Source organism: Lissotriton vulgaris, chromosome 9 (genome assembly GCF_964263255.1).
Source record: "Lissotriton vulgaris chromosome 9, aLisVul1.2, whole genome shotgun sequence".
In the NCBI taxonomy this organism is placed as follows: Eukaryota; Metazoa; Chordata; class Amphibia; order Caudata; family Salamandridae; genus Lissotriton; species Lissotriton vulgaris.
Window position 1 is genome coordinate 758,263,831 of NC_141697.1, and position 16,412 is coordinate 758,280,242.

The 16,412-nt window shown below is 39.6% G+C and overlaps 1 protein-coding gene across 1 annotated transcript in view; it reads left to right on the forward strand.

The window, feature by feature from the left end:
* LOC147692212 (leucine-rich repeat and fibronectin type III domain-containing protein 1-like protein) overlaps positions 1–16,412 on the forward strand; it is a 2,508,250-nt gene that overhangs the window by 287,210 nt on the left and 2,204,628 nt on the right. The gene's annotated exons all lie outside the window — the stretch shown is intronic.

Here is a 16,412-nt window from a genome sequence, read left to right on the forward strand (position 1 = left end):
ACGCGGCAATGCGAAAAGCCAAAATGGGGTGGTTGTAATCCAAATTTAACAGTAAGAGTGTCGGTTTTTAGACACCATGATGGTACTCCATATGTTCCAGGAGGGGATTACATTGTTTTGTTCTTCTTTTAGTCACCTTGCCATATAATAGATTGTACCATGTATCATGTATTGTCATGCCTGGTCACAATGTATCTATCTTTATTTGATTTGTTCAATAACATTTTTTTTAAATTTAAAAACGACTGGGGCCACAAATATATGCTTAGTAGACCTCTGCTGCCAAATGATGGGTTTGGCAATTATTATGGTTACCTAGTCTTGGTTCTAGGAAATCGACGGCTGGAAATGGAATTACTGCGATACAGGTAAATGGACGTATCAAGGTCCACATAGCAGCATTTGGACATGTTACGAGCTGCGAGATAACGCCTACTGATTCGTCATTGCTTAATCCATGATTATAATCTTGGCACAAAATTGTCTGCCCAATGATGTGAAACTCTGGTCCTATATTATTATCATAGAATCTTGTCCACAACAAATGGTTTGCTCTGTAGCAAACATATTTTGCAGCTCTCAACAGGACAAATTCCTTTGAGCTTTGAAAAAGTCCTGCGGGCGAAACGCGCGTTGGCTGCTGCTGCATATTCTGAAAATAAAAAGTGGCAAAAAAGACCTGATTTTTGGAATTGGAATTGAAGCACTCTTTGGAGCCCTAATCTTGGAATATTGGAACAATCAATTATTGAAACCGCTTTTGAGGGAGACTGTCCCATAGTGATCTTTGTTTTTGGACATAACCTCTGTTGTTTTGGGATTATATATATAGTGATAGAGTGTGCTCTGGTGCAGCTTCATTCATCAGTCCTCTGGGCCAATTGGTCTCGAGAATTTTTTTTACCCTAGTGGGTGGGTATGTAGACACCATCTCTTGAGCACCTCCTGCCAATTGAATTTAATAATGTACATATAGACTTAGAATGTCTCAGGATGTGCAGACCATATAGCAAACCCACAACCTGTGCCGTTATACTTAGTCTTGATTCTACTTCATGCCTCTTTTCCCACCGCCCTGCACTTTCTTTCTCTTAGGATCGTTTTTGTGGGGCTTTTCATTCCTGCTTTTCTCCCTCTGTAACTGTTTTCCTCTTCTTCCCTTTTTCCTTCTTTCCATCTTTTTTGCCATCAACTCTCTTGTTCTGAGTCAAAGTCTGATAATAAAAATTAGTTCCCCAAAAGTACACCTCGGTTTCCACCACCAGCAGCTCAAAGTGCAAGTTAAGCACTGCATGTAGACGAGACCCAGGGTGGTGCAAAAACAAACCCTCAGCAACATGGTTGCCCAATAACCAAATGTATGGTAGGTTTGCATCATATATAATGCAGTGGTGGGTGAATTAACTGTGTGTTTTAGAAATAATAAACTATTGTATTACCAAATATTATTAATTGTAATGCTGAAGAAAGTGGTTTGGCAAAACTCTAGTCATGGGCGTTCTTGTACTACTTTGACTGTGGAAATTGTTCATGTATCCTATCAGATGAAGTGCCATTAAGTGCCACTGATCCTTGGTGCTTCATAGACGGATTCAACTTAGTAAACTCAAGAAGTAGTTTGAAGAGATATTTAAAAAGAGCGAACATGTTTATGTAAATGCTCAACGCTTTTTAATAACTTCCCTCATTCTCATCATGTTTCTTCTAGTTCATTATGCATGGTTCATGTTTATAAATTGAATCTTCCTTCTGGATCACACTTGTGGATGTATTAGGATTTTCCCACCGCAAACAAAAGCAACTTATTTAGATTTTTTGTTTACATTCTAATTCGTATAGCCTGGATTACATATGGGGTAAAATGCCCCTGCTGTACATTATAAGGGTATTGCAGATTTAAAAATAATAAAAGTAATTGTTTCTAGCTTAAATGGATTAAAAGATGCTAAAAAAAGGACCACAAGGACCAAAAGGACCACAAGTAGTAATGCCTCTCAGAGGCATGCCCTTGGGAAAGTTGAACTGCTGACCATTCATTTCCCAGCTTCTGTGTTCAGGTTTTAAAATGATTTTAATGAGGTGAAATGTTTGCAGAGACAGTATTATTCTGTGTTGAAATGCCAAAACAGTGAATTAATACGGGTACAGAATGTGCAACATTAAGGTGCATTATTTGCCTTTTCTTGCTGCATGAAATAGTCAAATGAGTTGCATAATCTGGTCCTGTATAGCTGCATATGTCCAGTTACCCTTTGTATATTTTAGTATTTCTCATATAAGCATGGGCCCACAAACTGACAATCACTCTCAAAGTCATCAGATTCCTCATTGGTGCATCAGCATGCCAATCGGAGGGGCAACACAGTTATATTGACCTGTGTGTGAAGGATGTAAACCTTCGCTTATTCCGCAGAGAGACAACCTCTGTTTGCACTGGTGAGGATGAAACCTGTCAATAGCAACACCCGATACTTGCAAATTTAGTGAACAGGTTATCCCCAAAACTAATTTTTCCAGAACTTTTTCTAAAATGTGATAGTACTATGAAACAACAATCCTACAGAAACGAATTTTACATCATTGATTCGCCTGCCTGGGTTTCTTTTGTACTTAATCAAATGAATACATTGTTTAATTAATTAAGACTATTATCTTTCTGAGGTGTGCACCCACAGGAAGTCAAACACTCATTTGTGTTTGTTGACGACGGTATCACTTTTTTAAATCATTTAAAATAAAGCATTTCTTTTGGGACAAATGATGGATCTAGTCAGATATCATTTTCTATCAGATTTGCTGTAGTCGTAAAATTGTAAAATTACAAAGCTCCACTGACCACTCAATATTATTGTCGCAAAATGATTAATCAAGATGTTACAGGACTGGATCCCCTCTGAAACCCTGCTGGGTCAATAGAGAACATCCTTCTTTCTTCACCATACAACCATAACGTAATCCAAGCCAGGGGTGGCCTTAGGCATGTGCAAGCTGTGCACCTGCACAGGGCCACTAAACCCCAGGGGCCTCCACACCAATATATATCCTTAATATAGTAATCCTCTGAGAATGGATACATATTTGTGTGGCGGCCCCTGGCATGGATTTGGCAGCCTCCGGCTCTGTTACACTTCCAAACACCCTGACCTCCCCTCTTCACTGGCCTCTCTGCCTAGCCCCTGCCCGGACCCCCTCTTCCGGGGCCCCCTACCTACGCTCCCTGCCCAGGGTCGCCATGAGCATAGAGCCGCCCCTGTCCAAGCTTTCATACCACTGAGCAAAATCATGTCCACCCCCTAAACAAATTCAAGCAGACCGCATATTGCTGAGTTCTGGGACTTCAAGATCCTTGGACCACATTTGAGAAGGGGTGGAGCACAAAGTCCTTTTCACTGAGATCTGTGCATCGGAGAATGGGTCCCATATTCATTGTTTAGCAACGGTGGCCTTGGCTTCTTCCAGTTCCTGCTCCGCCCTGATTAGTTTGAACCCTGTGTTGGACACACCCAGCAAGTCTAGGTCCTCCTTCACAATGTTGTTCTTGTCACTTGAGCTGGCTGGCATACACTTATTGAGATGTTTTCTATAACTGATGATACTTCTCTACCTCAACCTGCACCTTCTTCTGCAGTTGTTCTGCCATGTCGACGTCTAGTGAGCTCCCATCTTCAGGCATGACTCCGGACTCCTCTCCACTTGCAAAGCCCCGCTGATAAACAGATATGAAATACATTGACCATAATAATGATTAGAAAGGGCTATGGTCTCATAAGGCCTGGCTACAGTTGCTACTTGAAAAGTAAATCTGGAAACCAGGTCACTGACCATCTGTTCAATGTGGCCTTATGATGAAAGGTCACAGTTATAACAGAGACAATTGTGTAATACACTCCATAAAAGAAGAGATCGTAAAATTGACTGCTCTCCTCAACCATGTATTTAACTCTAGACGTTGAACAGATGTCTTTTAAAAAATGAAGCTTTTGAAAAAGCGACAGTTCCAGAGACAACATGTGTGCCTGCTTAAATTCTAAAACATAGGTATTCAATTTAGAACTATAAAAATTTGTTGTAGTTTTAAAACCAGTGTCAGGGTTTCTTCTCTGTGATAAATTATGTACCTTTCTTCACAGTTTCAATTGAAATTTATTCATAGTTTGAGTGATTGCTCCCTCTGAACAATGGAATTTGATCATTCTCAATGGAAAAATATACTTCAGCCCAGCATCTCTTTCCACAACTGGAGAATTGGGTTTTCACAAAAAACATACATTTAGTACTAGCGTGAGGGAAAGCAGTTGAAACGTAGCAGCCTTGCATTCTTCTATGCACTTCCACTCAATCTGTAGAAGATGTATATGAGAACAATGAAAACAAATAGGGTTGATTACAATGTTGACACATTTTCAATTCAAGGAATATTTAATTTCATTTCACCATTCAAAAACCTTTGTCAAAACACTTAACATAATGCTTTAGGGTGCAAATCATGAAACTACAAACGGAGCATTACAGAAGATATGTTCTTATTGGAGGAACCAAAAGGATTAAACAGTTAGAACAGAGTAGGCAGGAAGTAACGCAATACGCATTTCCTCAGGGCCTGGAGTAAGACAGAGTGAAATATGTTTTTAGGTTTTGTATTTATATTTTTATCTATATTAAATATTTGAACTTTATTTAACATTATTTCCTATGTGGTTTTATTTTAAGACCTGGTCTATCTTAATTTCTGTGGGAGGATGTTACCATACCAGTGGTTGGCCATTTGTGGTGCTTGACTTACTTCAGCTCTGAACTGGGTACTGCTTGGGATCCCTTTTTGGCTGTAGTTACTGTAGAAGTGCAGCATGTGAAGAGAAATTGTCTTACTCTTTTATTGATGGGTGGACATTTGTGTGGAGACAGAAACCCGCTGATTCAAGTGTAAGTGGGGCTGGGTCCAGCTCCTCCATGCCATCTTCCAGTGATGCCCCATCCATTCACACCTAAGCTACCTATTCTGTGGGGGTGTCTAGGAGGCATACACAAAGCAAAAATGCCACCCACACCCAGCCATGTGACTCAGAGACAGACTGCAGGCACCAAATGGCTAAGGCAAAAAAATGCCAACTTTCTAAAAGTCCAAGAAACACACAAATGACAAAGCGTACTCGCCTTTCAGGACAACAATTAATCAATAGACGCTATATTCAATAAAACCGATCACTGTTTAATCTTTTTTTGCAACATCCTACATACGTTTGTGTTTTTTTTGTCACACACAGAAGATCCATTACAAAATTTCTCCAAGACCTTTTCTTCCCTCCCACCAACAACATAAATGCACAACAGTGGATACAAACAAAAATAAATTAATACAAATATACACAAATTAACACTGTACAACAAAAATAACATAAATATAATACATCAATGAATCAGTGTTTATTTTACAATGTCCAGAGCAAAGACTAAAAGGGAACACATATCATGTACATCTATAAGTACATCTCTAAGACAATTCACAAAGTTCAACTGCTCTCTGATTTTATGGACAAGAGACTTCAGAGAGTAGCTGAACGTTGTGATTTTTTTAATTAAATTTATATCTTTAACTATTTTAAATAATTTAATTAAAGCATTTTTGATATGAGATTTTGTTTTAAGACTGTCTCTCTATTCATTTCTGTGGGAGGGTGTGGACTTACTTCAGCTCTGTGCTGGGTACTATTTTGGATTCTTTTTGGCTGTAGTGGCCTTTAGTGGTAAGTATTCCCCATTTTCAAGTCACGCCCCTTTGCTTCCACACATTTTTAGTACTGACATGCAATTGGGGTGGAGATCACTACAAAGAATAAAGATAGGAGTGGTGGAGGCATATCCGTCTCATTAAAGTTTGTGAATAGCATGTTGTAGTACTTGAGTAGTACTATTGTAGTAGTACCAAATGTATAACAAAGTGCAGTTTGGGATTAGGCCCAAATCTGTAGAATATATTAATTTAGAACCTTGGGGTAGTATTCTATCATTGTGTGAATCAATCAAACAGCCTAGTTGCACTGATTGCAACCGAACTTCGTAGTGCTTTTGATGTATACTCCTCAAATATGAATGCCCCAGTGTGGGTAGTGATATTTATTACACCTAAACAAATTATATATTTTGGGGCTTGGAATTTACTGAGTGTGATAAACCACAACAATTATGGCCAAATATGGGGCATATGATGCACATTTTAGGACTTACAACATCAAAATTGGCTTGTCCCTGTATTTACAGAAGATTTTCCATTGCAGGTTTGACCTGCTCATAATGTGCGGTGTGGATATTATTGCATCTAGTAATTATCAAATGTGCTGAACTTTCTATAAGTAGCAATTGGGTTCTCTATACATACAGGTATACGAGCTGGAAAACATAAACATGTGGAGCATTTGTAAGCGAGCCCAAAGTAGTAAACATTTGTCAGTTGGGCCAGTGGGAGGTTTAAACTAGTATGTACAGTGGTAAGATCTTCGGTCTGCTGGCATAAATATAATCCTAGCATAATTATAGTTGGAATTTGGGAGCCCATTTAAACGAATAGAATGCTCATAAAATGAATATCTCCCTCTACACGATTTACAGAAAAATCCCAATGATTTGGCCAGTGTAAATGATGAATTTATAATGAAAAAAACTCCCCAGAACTGTGGAACAGCAGTTTGGAATAAAACAACATCTCCTTCTAAAAGTTATGAAACAAATAAAAAGTTACAAAACAAATCAGACCAGGAATTGCAATTTCTTTTTGTAATTTCACATCTCTAAGAGGATCTCAAGATATCCATATTTCCACAGAAACTCCATACCAAATCTGAAGTTCTCGTTGACTCCCAAACTTGTTCCCACAATGAGTGTACCTTTCAGTGTCCAAAAGCCAAGTACTTTTAGGAGAAGACACATTTTTTTCAAATCAACAAAAACTTGATAATTGTAATATCAGGTGGTTTATGGTGTTTGTGTATCACCACAGCATATAGTGTGAGTGTGTGCCGTTTAAGTTCTTGACAAGTTACTATATTCATAATTGGTACAGAGCAGAAGCTGCAATGGAGGGCTGACTGGCAACCAGCAGTCAATAAATTCCCCCACCCCCTTGGGTAAAAGCAAAGGAAACCAAGGGCCTCATTTACAAGAAACAGACACATCCACATTGATGCGTCAGTTTCCTTGTGACTGAAGCAAATGTCCTTGCAACACCATGGATGAGCTGTATTTACTATACGGGGCTCCATGGTGCAAGGATTTAACTGATGCGTCAAAAATTCTAACACACCTGTGGCCGCAAAAGTGATGCATTGTAGGAGTTGGTTGTAAAACTGACTCAACTCCAGCAATGTGTCATAACACATAGGCAAATCTCATTTTAAAATTCCTCCATCCATCCGTACGCCTGGTCTGAACAGGTGTAAGGATTTTAACACAGTCAAGTCGTAGAATGATGCAGTGAAATGTTGTAAATTTCACTGTGCCACTTCTACGTGGCTATTTGTGTGTGAATGCCTACCCTGCATACATTATAATTGGCACATGTATAATGTGATGCAGGGCTCAACAAACTGAAGCATTGGATCCAATGCATCAGTTTGTAGACTTGGAGCAGTGTGGTGCACTGATTGTGGTGCCGCTGCATCAAAAAAGTGACACAGCGCAAGCTCCTCGTAAATGAGGTTCTTACTGTCCTATGTTAGTAGCGCGGATGACACCCAGGCCTGTCGCTGTAGAGCTGTGTGTGTGATGCTCACCGGAGGCAGCTGCCGCATCTGCTGCACCAACAAGAGGGCGGCTATAGGAGACTGGTCAAACTATTCGTGTTGGTATGGGTAAGACTAAATGAAGTGCCAAAAGTCACCGGAGGAACTTGTCTGCCACAGAGAGGGATTCCTGGGATTCAGACTGCTAGTGGGGCCTAATCTGAATGTTGCCTGTTGTGAATGAGGAATAACCACTACCACTAGTGAGAGGGAATGGGACTCATGGTCCTATTAAACACCTGAGCCCTGACCTCAGGGAATTGTGAGTACTGATTCTGTATGCTGTATTTCACTTTGTGTTCGTACATAAATGCTACTTTCGTCATAAAAGACAGTTTTTGACTGGACAAGTTTGGCCCCTGTACATCAGAAGTAAAGGGTCTAAATCCCCAAGGTTGGGCTCAGTAACTCCTGCTTGCCCCGCGGCCCTCCCAAATGGTTGCTTACAGTACTTCTTTCTCAGTATATTTTACACAGTGGGAATATAGCACTCTGCAACACCTACAAGGAAAACACATATAGGGCCTAATTTAGAAACTGATGGTTGGGTTATTCCATTGCAAATTTGATGGATATCTTGTCTGCCTAATTACAAATGGTATAGGGACTTTCAATACAGTGGACGGCAAATTCGTCACTTTTTTGATGGAGTACCCATCTACCAAACTCTATATCAGGCCCAGTCTAAATTCACATACGACATTTTAGGAGAAATTGGGAAAATATGACTTTCATACTTGCACCCCCATATTTATATTCTGTGTGACTGTGCAGGAGATAGCTGTTTTATTGGAGTGGCAGTTATTGCAATTGGAAATAAAAAGAGCTGGATATGTCTAGTGTACCATGAGTCCTGCAGATGTCAAAACACCAGCAGCCTCATTCACAAAAATGTTGCTTTGAGTAGGGATGACTTACACCTATAGTACGTCCACAACTATGCCAGGAGTATACTCTTGGTTTAGTCCTGTAATTCAGTAGAAAGTCAAAAACAATCCATTAGAAAGTTACAGTTAAATGTGTGTCAGGTGGGCCCCAGATGTTCATAGCATATGAAATAGTGGATAAACAGCAAAACTAGGGTTTCCATAAGACACTACAGAATGTCTTGTGCTTCTAAGTCTCATTGCAGTAGTATGACCACACATCAGAAACATTCACAAATGTTTATATGTTTATAGGCTTTTCAGAGTCACACACAAGAAAATACACATGAGCAAATACTTTGCTATGGTTCCAGTTAAAAACAAAACATTGCTTTCATCTCATAATATGGGTGGCCTATAATCAGACAAGCTGATTCTGATTATCACAACATATGATATCTCCATGCACTCCCTGGGGGTTTTAGGAAAGTGTGAGTCAGCTGTTCCAAACTAATATGAGACCAGGAGGCTTGCTAACCATGGTATGCTCCACGCTTTCTGAAAAGAACACACATCATTACAAAAGAAATTGAATAAGAAAAATAAGTTTGTGTCAGTTCTTTACAAAGTAAGATCAATTACTCATATTATTGGTTCTATATCACATAAGCAATTTTCCAAGGTCTGAAAATGGATGATTTTGGTATTAATTTTTGTTTCAAGTGAGAATAATTGTATTAGCAATTTCCTTGCACAGTATATTAGCATGAAGCTATGCCCAGATTCTGCATTGCTAATGCAGCATAAATCTCACATTATTAATGACATCCATAAGAAAGGTCACTAAAATGAGGGGATTTTCAGATTTGCATTACAGAGCTCACAGAGTGAAGAAGCACATTACTAATATTAAATGAAGGGCAACTGCCAACATCATCAGGAATCCAGTTGCAGAGAAATCAAAGGGGAGAATTGAAGCTGCACACTCATTCTCTGAGAGGTCATAACACTCATTATGGGAGTGATTTCAAGCATACCACACTTAGGGCCATATGTATCAAGCCTTTTTTGATTCGCAAAGGCCGAAATTCGCCGAATTTCGGCCTTTGCGAATCGCAAAAGGCTGTTTTGCATTTATTGATATGTATCAAAAAATCGCATCTTAAGGAATCGCAAATATTTGCGATTCCTTACTTTGCTATAGCATTTAAGGAATCGCAATTTTGCGATTCCTTAAATGCTATGTATGAAGCATTTTACTGTAGCGAATTTAGCTTAAGAAATTGCAATTTACCACCAACTTTCAGTTGGTGGTACATTGCGATTTCTTTTCATAATACACTAATTGGCATTTTTTAATGTGGCATGTGACGCACATACATGCCCATAGGGCATGTATGTGCGCCATATGCACACGCATGCTGATTTCAGGGGTGCAGCAGGGTGTCCTTGAGACACCCCTGCACCCTTGGAATCAATCTCATTTTGCGATTAGCAAATTGCGATTCGCAAAATGAAAAGCATTTCACAATCATTCCTATGGGCCTCCTGGCCCATAGGAATGAATGGGAAATTATTCCTTATTTGCGAATTCGCAACTTTCGAATTCGCAAATAAGGAAGATTAAGGAATCGCATTAAAAATGCGATTTTTTTCATACATACCGTTTTGCGATTTCTAAATAGCGATTCCTTAAAAATTGCTATTTAGAATTTGCAAAATGGAACTATGATACATATGGCCCTTAGAAGCATATGTACAAGGAGATTGTGCCACCAGAAACTTCACTTTTTTGATGTTCCAGTGGTGCAATGTCCTGCACCATATTTACAAAGCAGCGTTAAGCCACTTTTTGTAGTTAAACACTGCTTTGTAAATATAGTACCCTTTCAAGCAGGTATCTGCATGAAAAGGGCATGCAATGGGTTTTGCTGTGGGTGTTTCACTGCAACACCTTTGCTTTTTGACGCTGCCCCAGATTTATACGGATGTCTAAATCTGAGGCAGCACCAAAAACTAACGCCATGGTAAAGGAGGAGTTAGATTGGCGCAACAAAGTGAAATCCTTTACTTTCTCTTTGTTTTTCTTTTTCTATGTGTGCTGCATTCTGCAACATATATAGAAAGAGAAAGGTGCCCCTTCCTGCATAAAACATTCAATATATAATGATGATTTGCTAATATTACAGCACACATAGAAGTAGCAAAGCACCATTATTGATTGTTTATGTGCAGAATGAGACACCTTCCTGCACATAAACAATCATACCTGCAACGCAGGCACCCTTGCACTACTGTGCAAGCGTGTCTGTTATTTTTGCTTGACGGCTATTTTTAGCGCCCGTACAAGGGAAAACACAGGGGTGCACTGTCTTCTTGTAAATACGATGCATCCCTGCATTTTTAAATGATGCAGTGCTGCGAAATTTGCCGAAATGCCTCTAGGCGCCATTTGCTTGTACATATGGTCCTTAGACTCTTATTACATCTTGGCCCTTATTTCCAGGTGATAATATCAGACTAACTGGAATTAATGATACTAAGGGCCTCATTTATGAGAAGTGACGCATTGCTGTGTGAAAGCAACGATGCGTCACTTATTAGTGCGCCCTCCTTGCGACATGATTGATGCGTTATATTTATTTTATGACACATCATGTCAGAAGGAGTTACAGATACGTCAGTATTTCTGACGTATCTGTATGGCGCAAAAGTGACACTTTGCTGGAGTGTGTCACAAAAGTGATGCAACTCCAGCAATGTGTCCTTTCACATGGGGCAAGCCCCATTTGAAAGGGCCTGCGTCAGTCTTACACCTGCTGTGAGGCAGGCATAAGATATTGACGCATTTGCGTCCTAGAAGTGGCGCAGTAAAATCTTATAGATTTCACTGCGTCATTTCTATGACCCTTTCTTGCATCAGAACACCCTCCCTGCATACACTATACCTGGCACAGGTATAATGTGGCGCAGGGGTTTACAAAGTGACGCATCTATCTAAATGCGTCACTTTGTAAATATGGTGCAATAAGGCACATTTTTACGCCGCTTGTGCGTCACAAAAAGTGACGCACCGGCGGCGCAAAAGTGACGCAAGGTGAAGAAAAACGAAAAACAAAAACAAAAATATCAATCCAGTTGTACATTTATGCTTCACCGTCAATCCACCATTTTAAGTTGGGCTGTGGGAAAACTTGTGATTTTTTTTCTCATGAATTTTTATAATCATGCTTGAAAGTTTCCAGAAACTGCACTTTTATAGCAAAATGCAAAATGAGCCCCTAAGAGTATTGGTAACAAAAAGGCCCAGCATTAGCAGATGTATATGAATATTCGGCCAGAACTGGACTTATGTCTACTTCGTAACAAGGGTCTTATTTAGTCATGAACGGTTGGCTGAAGTGGCACTCACAAAATAACCAGGTCCACAAAGAGCCTAGCAGGGAGGCTTCCTTCCTAAGTCCGCAGGATCAGCGGTCTCATTTACCACTCAGAATACTGTGCTGCCTGGCGGTGCAAGCGGGTGTGCCTTGAGTTAGCACTTAGGCCAGGCAGATCAGTGCCTAGGGTGATGCCTTGCTGGCACAGGCTCTAACAGTCTGGTGGCCAGGGAGAGAACTTGGAACTAACAGTTTCTGCCTCTGTGTTGAAATACGCGTTTCAAAAGCCACAGGCATTTATTTGCAAAAATCTGCTTTTTAAAGACTCAGTGCACTTGGTATTTCACGGAATAGAATTGAAAAATATTTCTTTATTTTCATATCGCAGGGTCATTAAAATGTGCAGTAGACATTTTCATCCAGTTTTTCTACCACAAGTTTACGATTTGTGCATGCATTCCCATTAACCTGAATTAGATGTGCCTCTATTACAAGCTAATGAATTTTCATTTTCATTGTATTGTTTTGTAAAACTTATTAACTACATCACAGCCCTGAGGGACAGGCCATCACTGTTCAAGAAGAAAGTTCTAAAAGGATACAATGCAATTCAAAAACAGCAATGCAGAAAAGAAAATGCTGTGTCCTAATAAAAAAATATATGAAACGCACTGAGCCATCAATAATGTCCTAACAAGAAGAGGGATGTTAAAAATAGTGATTAAGTCCTTTGGAAATGATGGGATCTGTAAAATGACGGGAATCTTTGAGCAGCATTTCCAGGAGTTCTGTTGGAGGCCCAGAAAATACATTCTTAGAAAATGCAATAAGCAAAAGTTCGAATTTCAAGAGAAAAGACCATCTTGTTCCTAGTTTTCCTGGAACGATCATATATCTTTCTTTTGTCAGCTTGCTGACAGATCAAGGGTACAAGCGTTATTGAAAACTTGAACAAAGTGACATTTGGTTTCAGAATCAATGGCGATTCTGTTCTCGTTGATTGTTTTCTGTGCCATCTTTTCAAACGTTTTGATTAAGATTCAACAAAACTGCAACCAAAGGTATATGTGATTTGTATAGTTTATTGTTTTGCAACATTTCTGTGGCACTTCATTTCTCTGTTGAGGTTCAGTGGCACTTCTGAGTGGCTGAGGAAGAGCCTCACCGTTTGTTGTCCATGGTCGCATAAGTTTATAGAGTGGCCTTTATGCAAAGGGTTGAGTGTCATGGGTGTAGTTTGGAGGTTTTGTTCAATTGTGTTGCTACAAGCATGTTGCTGTACTTAAGCATGGAGTGAAGCAGAACGTTGTAAGATGGGTAGTCATGTTTGTGGATATTCCTACCTTCCAGCTGAGCAGAAAAGAGGTGCCCCATTTGTGTGGTATCTTGGTGGAGTGTCTTGCTTGATGGCATTGATACTCAATGCATAGCCTTGGAACTATAACTTTATGAATATTAACAATTACTGCCAATGTTCTTTCCAACACACATTGGATCCTAAGCTTAGGTTTCTTTCAAGTAAACATAAGTAGGGCACTCAAGGCTTGTTTCCCAAAGGGCCTCCGCACTCCACAGACGAGTCGTGGCGAGGTGCCCGCACTCAGACCGGAATCTCCGCAATAAGAAACTGCAATGCAGAGGACCCTCAAAGAATGCAGATTTTTTATAATCATGCTTGAAAGTTTCCTGAAATTGCACTTTTATAGCAAAATGTAATTTGTTGGTGCCCTCTATCATGTTTTTAGGGCACCTCACATAAAAAAGTCACCAAGATATCTCCAGGCAGACTGAGTTAAGTAGAAAATGTCTCATGGCGTGTTATTTTCTGTGTGAACCAGTCTCCAAGGGGTATGGTGCAAGACTTTTAATGAGAGATGCGTGGGCCTGTAAAAAAAGACTTCTCTGAAATTGTGTAATTTCAGGGAATTTTAAGAATGAACTATAATGCAAATTTCAGGTTGTTCATGAATTTTGGTCTGCTTAGTTACATTTTCACCCATGCCTACTTTTAAGGATAGAGTTGAGAGTCGAACGTCACAGTTTCCTATGGGAGAATATCTGACACTTAAAAAGAGCGTGAATCTAACTTTAAGGGGCATATCTTCACATGTCTGAACTTGCTTTAATTTTTTGTGAATTGGACCTTGATGCCATTATGCAAAGTAGTTATTATATCAAACATCCTCTTAGCCTCTTTAAGCCTTGTTTGGCAGGGCTACCAAAAGGAGAGGCAATGGTACCTTCTATAGCCTGTAGCTCATTTGTCTTGATCTGGCACATTTTGCCTACAACCACTCTTCCACTTCTGCAAGGTCAAGAGTGTCATTAAAGTTTGAAATTCAAGCTTGCAAGATTCCCACAATAAAACCACCTTATGTGATATTGTTTTGATGGTAGGGTGTCAGGCCAATGTTTTTAGTGGTCATGCAAATAAACCCCAGATCCTTTTATATCTGACCTTGTGCCATATCAAAGGCAAGTCTTCTTTCCAATCTTTAATCCATATAGCGCTGATCAACAACATCCCCAAGATACATATATGGGAAGTAGTCACATTAGATCAATTTGCTTTGGATGAGATGTTCTGGGGAATAAACAACAGTGGAAGGCAAAAAGCTGGTGCACTGTGGAAGTGTACCTTGACAGATACCATTCCCTAGTGAATAGACAGTATCTAAGGGAATTCCAGAATATATCTTGTTTTTGTATTCAAACAAACAAAAGAAATAACATAATTCAATAAAGCAAGAACCTATTGTGAACTAAACGCAGTTTTACATACTATACATATTGTTCTTGATGTCTAAATGATTGTGAAAACAGAAACTATACTATTGACATAGGCCTTCATTAATAGATAGCCAGGCTTTGCAGCAAAGATACCAGGGAGTCAGAATTAAACTTACCAGCGGTTTCTCTAGCCATTAGGTGTTTTTCCCCAAAATGGTGAATAACTGCTCACACCCAGATTTGCCTGCTGTTTTACAGTGCTATTGTTCATAAAAAAGGCTTTTACTTTCATCCTGCTCAGAAAATGTGAAAAGTCTATGCCACACTGCCAGTGGAGTATTGGGAAGTGAAGATACATAAGATCAAGGCATGCTTGTGCCTCTTTGAAGAGAGCATTATATGCTCCCATTATACTGATGTAGTGGACAGACAGGGTGAGCAATGCTGCTGCCCTCAACTCCTGACCTGCAGCAAAATTCCTAGGCATAATTTCTTCGGGCATGGAAATATCAAGTCCAGTGTATTCTACAACATGCATTGAAAGAGGAAAATTCCTGTTGTGATTATTTTGTTTTTGTTTTGTTTTTGCCCCTTCATGCACAAAAACAATCTCCCCTCGACGCAGGCATCCTTGCACCATGGTGCAAGGGTGCCGGCGCCGGCGTATGGAGCTGTTTGTGCACCAGTGCAGGGGAGAGCACAGGAATGTGACATAATGTTGTAAATATGTTACATCTCTCTGCTTTGAAAGTGACTCAGTGCGGCACAGCCAAATGGCTTACGGAATGCACTGAGTCACTTTCATTGTAAATCTGCCCCAAAGAGATCACATTTTGGAATGTGGTACTCATTTTACCAACCTGACAAGCTAAAAGGTTGAAAATCTTTCTCTGTAACTTATGTGTTATGTACTGATATCTTAAGCAGACAAAATACCAAAACAAACTCGTCATTTACAACAAAAATTCAGCTCTGAAAGCTTCATATCATGTAGACCATCAATAAGGTGCAGGAGAACAGAAACTTGAGTAGTATGGGAATTAGAAAAAATGATTTAGATCGAATCTAAGAAAAAAAGACAGACACAAGAAATGATGAAAGAAGTAATTGGCTTCTCGCTTCCCATATCCAGTTAATTTGTAGAGCTGCTACTTTTCTTGCAGTGTTTTTAGACAAAAATGCAAAACAGTACATGAAAGAAAAGAAAGAAATATTGCAATTTGGAGATAAAAAAAGGCCTGATTGAAACTTTTGTTGTGCCATTGTATTCGCATGTGATTTCCTTTGATTGTATTCCACTTCTTATGTGAAAGTCCCAAAATTGTCTAGCAGCATAAAAGACTGTTCGTGCTTCATCCTATGGTGGAAGCACATGAAAAAAACAATCAACTTAGGGGTGGGTCTCCAACCTTTTCTGTACTGAGAGCTACTTATGTTCAATGAAACGGATTGAGAGCTACTGATATTATTAGTGTTGTAGAATATCAATGTTTCTATCTGTATAATAATTCAACTAAGCAGAAGCTTTCTCGTTTAATAAGCTGGGCTGCACACAGGTGAGCTACTCAGAAGTAGCTGGAGAGCTAGAGTAGCTCATGAGCTACAGGTTGGAGACCCGTTACCAGAACTTGATTCGTGGCACTTTTTTGGTTTTTTTTAGA